Source organism: Vombatus ursinus, unplaced genomic scaffold (genome assembly GCF_900497805.2).
Source record: "Vombatus ursinus unplaced genomic scaffold, bare-nosed wombat genome assembly UNPS02004180.1, whole genome shotgun sequence".
In the NCBI taxonomy this organism is placed as follows: domain Eukaryota; kingdom Metazoa; phylum Chordata; class Mammalia; order Diprotodontia; family Vombatidae; genus Vombatus; species Vombatus ursinus.
Genome location: NW_020943958.1, coordinates 242,754 through 251,208, shown reverse-complemented (window position 1 = coordinate 251,208; position 8,455 = coordinate 242,754). Strand labels below are relative to the sequence as shown.

The following is an 8,455-nucleotide window of genomic DNA, read 5'->3' as shown; positions in this document are numbered from 1 at the left end:
AGAAGTGCTATTGCTGTATCAAAGGGTATGCACAGTTTTATAGCCTTTTGGGCATAGTTCCAAATTGCTCTCCACAATGGTTAGATCAGTCCACAACTCTACCAACAATGCATTAGTACTCCAATTTTCCCACATCTCCAAGATTTATCATTTTCCTGTTTTGTAATGTTTAGCTAATCTGATAGGTGTAATGCAGTACCTCAGAGTTGTTTGAATTTTCATTTCTCTTATCAATAATGATTTAGAGCATTTTTTCATATGGCTATAGATATCTTTAATTTATTCATCTGAAAACTGCCTGTTCATATCCTTTGAACATTTATCAATTGGGGAGTGACTTATATTCTTATGGATTTGACTCAGTTCTCTATATTTTTGAGAAATGAGGTCTTTATCAGAGACACTGGCTGTAAAAATTATTTCCCAGCTTTCTACTTCCTTTCTAATCTTGGTTGCATTGGCTTTGTTTGTGCAAGAACTTTTTAATTTAATGCAACACCTGGCTTTTTCTAAGTGTAATGGAGGTTTAATTGACCTATAGGGGCCGTCCCAAGGAGCATGTGCCAGGAGTTCCACTAGAAGCTTCTAGGGACACGGTGACCCATTGCTAGGGCCTTTCAGGGATGACAAATTTCCTGGCTACTTCTGACATGATGGCCCAGCAATGAAAGGACTTGTCACTTTAGTATGATACAGAAAACCCTGGGTGGCCTTGGTCCTCTCCAGCCTTGTTATTGTGGCAGAGGGCCAAATTGCTACCTCAGTTCAAAGGTATTGACAGATATTTGCCTGGAGAAGGGGACAGGTGGGTCACCCCAGTACCTCTGACATGTCTCCCCAGCACCTACATTCAGAGAGAGTGTGGGAACTCATAACTTTTTGTTGACTTTTGTTTTTGTTTCCTTCAATGTGGCAAATAATACCTTCTGTCACTAGACTTCCTGTGACCAGGAATGACTGACTGTTCCCACTGTAGGGTGGACTGAACTAAAACAATCTGCACCTTGTCCCCTGGGTGCCTTTTCTGCTCTGTATTTCCTTTCCTAAGTGATTGAGCAATCATTCTCAAAATGGACATTTCCCAGCTTAGATGTGACTTTGTGTCTTTGAGAGGTCTGGAACGTGGAATCACTGGAATCAATTGAGTAAAGCTGTTAGGGGTGGGTCTGGTTCAGACTGGTAATTTATTTGTTCAGTCTTGTTGTTGTGATGACAGAGTTTCTGGGTGAATTATAATCAATTTTATTAACTAGAAAGCAGTCAACAAAATAGGCCCAAAGAAGCCAAGCCCATTGAGATGGGCTTATTCCCATGAGTGTCTTGTGGTAAGTGACACTGAATACCCAGTCTTGGTCAAAGAGACTTATCAATATCCATATCACCTGTCTGACAAAAGGGAGAACCTACATTTTCCCAGACCTGTAGGTGTAAACACAATGAGCAGGAATCTACCCATTTGCCTAAACTTAGAATTTCTTTACTGTCTCTGATTAGATCTTAGCCTTCCTGGCTGGGTAAGTCTTTGCCCAAGATTTCCCACGCTGGTTGATTTCTGGAAATAGAAATAGAAATAAAGGATATAGAAAAGGGGGAAAACCTGGGTCCTAATTCAATAATTAGTTATTAAATACAAGAGAGAAATAATCATTTCTGTTACACCCATAGGTCATTCAATAGCTAACAATTAGTCATAGATTGGAAAGGAGATACAAGGATATATCAGCACTTAGCTCAGTATACCAAGTCTCTGTCATCTCAATATGGAAACGCATGTGGTCAGCAAGCGAAGACATAGTCTTGGGAGTTCCACCAAGTCTGAAGGGCCTACCACAAGTGGACCTTTTTTTTTTTTTTTTGGCAGTTGGGGTTAAGTGACTTGCCTAGGGTCACACAGCTAGTAAGTGTCAAGTGTTTGGTCTGAGGCCGGATTTGAACTCAGGTCCTCCTGATTTCGGGACCAGTGCTCTATCCATTGTGCCACTTAGCTGCCCCACACAAGTGGGCCTTTTGATACCCTCGAGTGACTAGGAATCTATGTCTCTATGGCCAGAAGCTTCCAGGAAGCTGCATCAAAGCAGCTATAGCCTCAATACTTACCCTCTAGTCAATCAAGTCTTAGGGACAGCTTTGTTGCCTTTTAGAGAAAAACTAGTCTAACTCACATTGCAGACTGTGGTAGAGATTGGTCCTATCCCAGAAACTAACTGGTGGGAAGGGGGATTTCTTTATTGGATATGACCATTGACATTTATTTGTCAGTGGAGAAGCCCAAGCTGTGGCTTGCCTTGGCCAGAACACATGGACTTTGAGGGAGGTAGTGGAAAACCCAGGTAAAATACAAAATGCCTCACCAATCAGAAATCTCATCAAGTGCTTCCTGTTTAGATAATTTTAAATCTCAGCTTCCTGGCCAGACACAATAGTGGTTAGCACTGTCACTTCTTCGATTTAAGTCTCTCTGCCAATATGTATTTGTGAGAGGCTTTTGAGGCAGCTGATGGTACAATGCAGAAAGGACTGGGCCCGGAGTCAGAAAGTTTTATTGTTGCGATTGAGTTGTGTCTGACTCTTTGTGATCCCATTTGGAGTTTCCTTGGCAAAGATGATGGAGTGGTTTGCCATTTCCAGATCATTTTACAAATGAGGAAACTGAGGCAAACAGGGTGAAGTGACTTGCCCAAGGTCACACAGCTAATAAGTGTCTGAGGCCAGATTTGAACTCAAAAAGATGAGTGTTCCTGACTCCGGGCCTGGCACTCAAACTATTGTGTCACATAGCTGCCCTGGAGTCAGGAAGACCTGAGTTTGCCTCAGTTTCACTGGGTTTGCACAGTGCCTGGCATGTAGGTGTCAGATAAATGCTCACTCTCTTCCCTTTTATGCTTTAGCATTTCTTTGTGTGTAGGAAATATATGCTTATCCCATACCTGGTCTAGAGAGTACCTTTCTACTAACCGTTTTTGGGGAGCCAGAACCTTTAAAGAATTTGTTCCTGGGGTCCCAGGGGATAGGTTTAATCAGCCCAAGGGCATGAGGAAAGGGAGCCTCTACCTCTTCCTAGGACCCAGGCTCTCCCGGGACTGATGCCAGTATGATCTCATAAGTAGGTCCAGCAGAGGACCTCCTCTTAATGGAGAAGGGAGTAGGTGCAGTGCCCCAACCCCCACCTTTAATGTTAGACAAGCTTGTGCTTTGTTCTTAAAAAACAAACAAACCCATGTCTTTTGTTTTTACACCTTCATCTCTTAATATCCCTCCCTCCTCATCCACCCAGAGAATTATTCCTTGTAATAAAGAATAAAAAGGAATGAAGGAAAGGTTTAGCAAGACCAACGCATTAAATGGAGTCTGGCTAGTCTCAACGTGGGGTGGGAGCGGGGAGGGAGGAAGGGAGAGAATTTGGAACTCAAAGTTTTAAAAACGAATGTTAAAAATTGTTTTTTACCCGTAACTGGGGAAAAACACAATATAAAATAAAACAAAAATGGAGTCTGGCAGTAAACACAATGTTTCGCACCCCTAGTCCCGGCCTCTAGAAAGAAGGAATGGTGGTTCATTTTCTCCCATCTTCTCCAGGTCCAAGCTGGATTACTATGATTTACTCCGCATTGGGTATCACTTTTTTTTTTCTTTTCACTACCACTGCTTCGATCCTTCGACCTAGTGTTCTCCCACCAAAGCGAACCCCATTTCTCCGGATTCTTCCCTCTTTAGTATCAATCCATCGATCTGTCCATACTAGGGCCGTAGTGGGGGGGGAGGGGTGATAGACGATGAGCAGCCCCTACGTACGTGGGCCGCGGGGCCTCTCTGTGACGTGTGCCTACCACGTACTAAGGGGGCCTTTCATGACCGAGCCTCGCCCTGCGCCCCTCCCTAGAAACCCTCCTCCCCGGGAAAGAGGGAGCCAGAGGGAGCCGGGCAGCCCACCGAGGCAGCAGACTGACCTTGGCCTTCAGGGCCTCGTGGATGCTGGCTGGCCTCACTCCCCTTCGATCCAGCTACGTCAACATTTCAAAGCCCAGGCGGAAGTGTGTGAGTGTCAGTTTGTCCCTTCCCCCACCCCACCCACAGCATTCTTAAAGGGGGCCTCTCCCCCTACAGTGGCCATCCCGCCCTTCGAGTTCCAGACTCAGGTTCCGTTCAGAGCCTTCCCCCCCCCACCCCCTGCTCAACTGACATTTTTTCTACAGGAGTCCAACTGACCTTGGCCATTGGGCCCTCTTCAGTCCAGACCCCAGGCACCGGGGTCTGTCTTCTCCTCATCAAGGTATCTATCCTCCATGGAAGCAAGACCCATGGCCATTGGACCTTGTGAATCCAAGTCCGGAGTCTGAGGCTGCCCTCTCCCTTCCCTCACTGAGATCCGGCAAGGCATCTCCTTGGTAGACGTTAGCAGCAGAATGTGACGGTCCCTCTGTCCCGCTGTTCCCACTCTCCAAACTCGCTCAGGGTGAGACTCCATCGTGGAGGCCAAGACCAGCTGAAGGCTGACACTGCCCCAGTTCTTCCCATGTTTTCTCCCAGCAAATACGGGGACCGCTTCATTCCCTCCCGAGAAGGATCCAAATGGAGCCTGAGATTTCATAGGTCAGAAAACCTTGAGAAATCATTGGAGCAGAAAGAGAATACAAAAGGAAATACTGAAGTCAGTAGTGAACTAGTATACTCTGCCTTGCTCCAGAATGAGCTGCTGGGAGGTGGCATCCAGAGAATTCAGGCCCAAGCACCATTCCCACAGAAGAACCTCTTTACCTACTCTCAGAACACAAATCGCCGGAGATCTGGTGATACCAATGACATCTCTCAATTTTCCTTATCCTCCATCAGTACTGAAAGCCAGATATTACTAGCTTACACGGCAAAACCCCTCCCCCCCAAAATCTCTAGTGTCCCTTTCAAAGGACTTCAAGCCCCCGAACTAAGTGATGACTTTTATCTAAATCTCCTAGATTGGTCTAGTCTCAATGTAGTCATTGTGGGCCTGGACCGTTACGTTTACATGTGGAATGCCCATTCAGGGCAGGAGAGTAGACTCTGTGACTTGTCTCTGGAAGATGATACGGTGACCTCTGTGAGCTGTTCGGAACGGGGGACATTGGTAGGAGTTGGCACAGATAAAGGTTTCATAGAGATCTGGGATGTGACTGTGGGGAAGAAAGTGTGCACCATGGATGGTCACTCAGGCAGAGTTGGTGCTTTGACCTGGAATGCAGACCAGATTTCTTCTGGGAGCAGGGATGCAATGATCTACCAGAGTGATATCCGGGCATCACCACTACAGTCTCAAAGGTGGCTACAAGGTCACAAGCAAGAGGTGTGTGGGTTAAAGTGGTCCACAAATCACCAGCTTCTAGCCTCCGGTGGAAATGACAAGAAGCTTCTGATCTGGAACCACTCCAGCAGAAAGCCTGTCCAGAAGTACACCAATCATAAGTCAGCTGTGAAAGCCATCGCATGGTCTCCTCACCAGCATGGCCTGTTAGCATCAGGTGGTGGGAGAATTGACCGTTGCATCCGATTCTGGAATACCCTGACAGGGCAACCTCTCCATTACGTTGATACCGGTTCTCAAGTATGCAACCTGGCCTGGTCCAGATATGCCGATGAGCTGGTGAGCACACATGGATATACAGAAAACCACATTGTCATCTGGAAACACCCTTCCCTGACAAAAGTAGCCCAACTCTCGGGACATTCCAGCAGAGTTTTGTATCTGGCAGTGTCTCCTGATGGAGAAGCCATAGTTACAAGGGCTGGAGATAATACCCTAAGATTTTGGAATGTTTTCTCCAAAACCTATTCCACAAAGAAATGTTCATCTGCCCTGAATCTCTTCACTACAATCTGGTAACTTCCCAACCCCACCCATCAGGAACACCATACCTCAAAAAAGACCAAAACTCTGATTCTCATCATCATACATGGAAACCCAATGCTAGAAGGGAAGGAAGGCTGGGGTGGATAGGTGAACTTGGAGAAATCAGTGAGATTCTTATTAAATTCCTGATTGTGAACATTGTTGAGTATTATTTGGGCAGGGGATTTGGTTGGGGGAAAGCAATTAGAACTTTAGAAGTCCATTGCTCACAAAAGGCAGAAGCAAGCTGAGGGATGCATGGCCATTTTATATGTTGTCCAGGCCCAACACAACTTGAGAACAGTTATCTCTTCCGCTCTGTCACTTCTGGAAAGAGACATATAAATGTTCTTCTTCTTTTATCATTGTTACCTGGGGCGGGGGGAGGAATGGAAATGAAAAGCCTGAATGTGACCTAGACTCAAAGCAGCAGCAGCACCTTTCTCCAAATGGGGTGCCCTGCCCTTGAGGCTGCAGGCCCTTGGAGCCGGCATTTTCTATGCAAAGGATGATGGGAGCTACAAAACAGGGACCTTTCCAGAGGCTTGCAGGTGGGATTGGGGATTTCCAGTCCCCAGCAGGTGACAAAACTAGGAGTTCCCATCCAAAAGGGGATTAGAATTCTGTTGTGTGTTCTCTGGTGTCTGCAACTTAATCAAATCAGTGAAAAAGCGTTTCTTAAGTGATCATCACATGCCAGGCACAGTGCTAAGCACTGGGGACACAAAGAAAGGCCATGTGGTCAGACTCTGCCCTCAGGGGGCTCACAGTTTAATGAGGGAGATAGCAGTAAATAGGTGCATAGAAGGTATAAACCTCAAAGATCAGTGTGACCATTCTTGAGGGGCACAAATTCTCTCCCTCTGTCTCTGTCTTACTCCCCAACTTTGTCTCTCTCCCTCAGTCTTTCTCTGTCTCTCTCTCCTCCCCTCTCCCCCTCTTTTTTCTCCCTCTCTCTCTCCCCCTCTCTATCTCTCCTTCTCCCTCTCTCTGTTTCTGTCTCTCTGTCTCTCTCATTCTATTTGTCTCTCCCTCTCTCTCTCTCCCCTCTCTATCTCTCCTTTTCCCTCTCTCTGTTTCTGTCTCTCTATCTCTCTCATTCTATTTGTTTGTCTCTCCCTCTTTCTCTGTCCCTCTCTATCTCTCTCTCCATTTCTGTCACACACACACATACACACACACACACACATACACACACATGCTGGCTCCCTTTTACCTTTGGGATCAAATAGAAAATCTTGTTTGACTTTTAAAGCCCTCACAACCTGGCCCCTTCCTACATTTCTAGTCTTCTCACACTTTTCTCTCCTCTCAATGTACTCTGGGATCCAGGGACATTGGCCTCCTGGTTGTTCCTCACACAAGACACTCTATCACTGGTCTCTATGCCTGGCACATTGGAAGTGCTTAATAAAGGGTTATTGATTAACTGACTGATTGACTGACTTATGTGACTTTGGACAAATCCCTTCCCCCTCCCTGGGCCTCAGTTTACCCCTCTGTAAAATGAGGAAGTTGGATTAAACGGCCTCTGAGGGCCCTTCCAGCTCCAGGTGTAGAATCTTATTGTGACCTTTATGTGTGAAAGTCACTTTCCCTCCCTGAGCCTCAGTTACCCCTCTTTAAAATGGAGTTGGATTAGATGGCCTCTGAGGGCCCTGTCAGCTCTATGAAAATGACCCCATGATCCTATGTATGGTTGGTCACGTGAGTACACAAAGTGAGCAGAATGGATCATAGGTGGCCAATGTGAGTCTTATTCTTAGGAGGCACAAGAAATAGAAAGATGCAGGGGAATACCCCTGACATGGTGGGTAAAGGTTCTAGAAAAAGGTCTGGACAAGAATCATAGAGAGCAAGCGGGAAATGTATAGCATAAGCATCCGGAAATCATGGATCCCATAGAATGTCCCACTTCCCTTTTGCAAGTTAGCTCTAGAGGCAAACCCTCACTTGCATCTACCTAGTCTACATGGCTAGCCCCTCTTTGGGGAGTCTTACTTTCCCAGAATGCACAGCCACAGATGTTTTTGGAAAAACTCCAGAGGCTAAGTGTGCACACATGTGTGTGCATGTGCATGTATGTGCATGTACATGTGCGCTCTGCGTGTGTGCATGCGTTCATGTGTGTGTATACAGGAAGGTGATTGGTTTGTGAAGGTCTCTGGGAAGGAGAAAGAAGACGGAGTTGAGAGAGGTGCAGAATTCAAATGGTAGACAGATAATTGCCTGGAGAAGGGGACAGGTGGGTCACCCCAGTACCTCTGACATGTCTCCCCAGCACCTACATTCAGAGAGAGTGTGGGAACTGACAACCCCAGAGACACAAGGAATGTGACATCATGAACAATATCCCATTGACTGAGAGAGTCTTTCACAAACAGACAATATCCTGAGCCTCCCCTCTCCCCACCCCTCACCCCCCACACCCCTGCTGCCTGTGGTCAGAAAGCTCTGACTAGTGTTTCAATGTCTGTGCTGACAGAGTTCTGGACTTGGAGTTAGGAAGACCTGAATTTGAGTCTTGCTTCACTTAAATGTGTGACCCTGGGCAATTCATTAACTTTTCTGAGTCTCAGTCTCCTTGTCTGTAAA

General features: G+C 46.3%; 1 pseudogene; it reads left to right on the top strand.

Moving 5' to 3' along the window:
- The first annotated feature begins 3,773 nt into the window (after nucleotides 1-3,773).
- LOC114053772 lies at nucleotides 3,774-5,854 on the top strand (annotated as a pseudogene).
- Nucleotides 5,855-8,455: the final 2,601 nt, after the last annotated feature.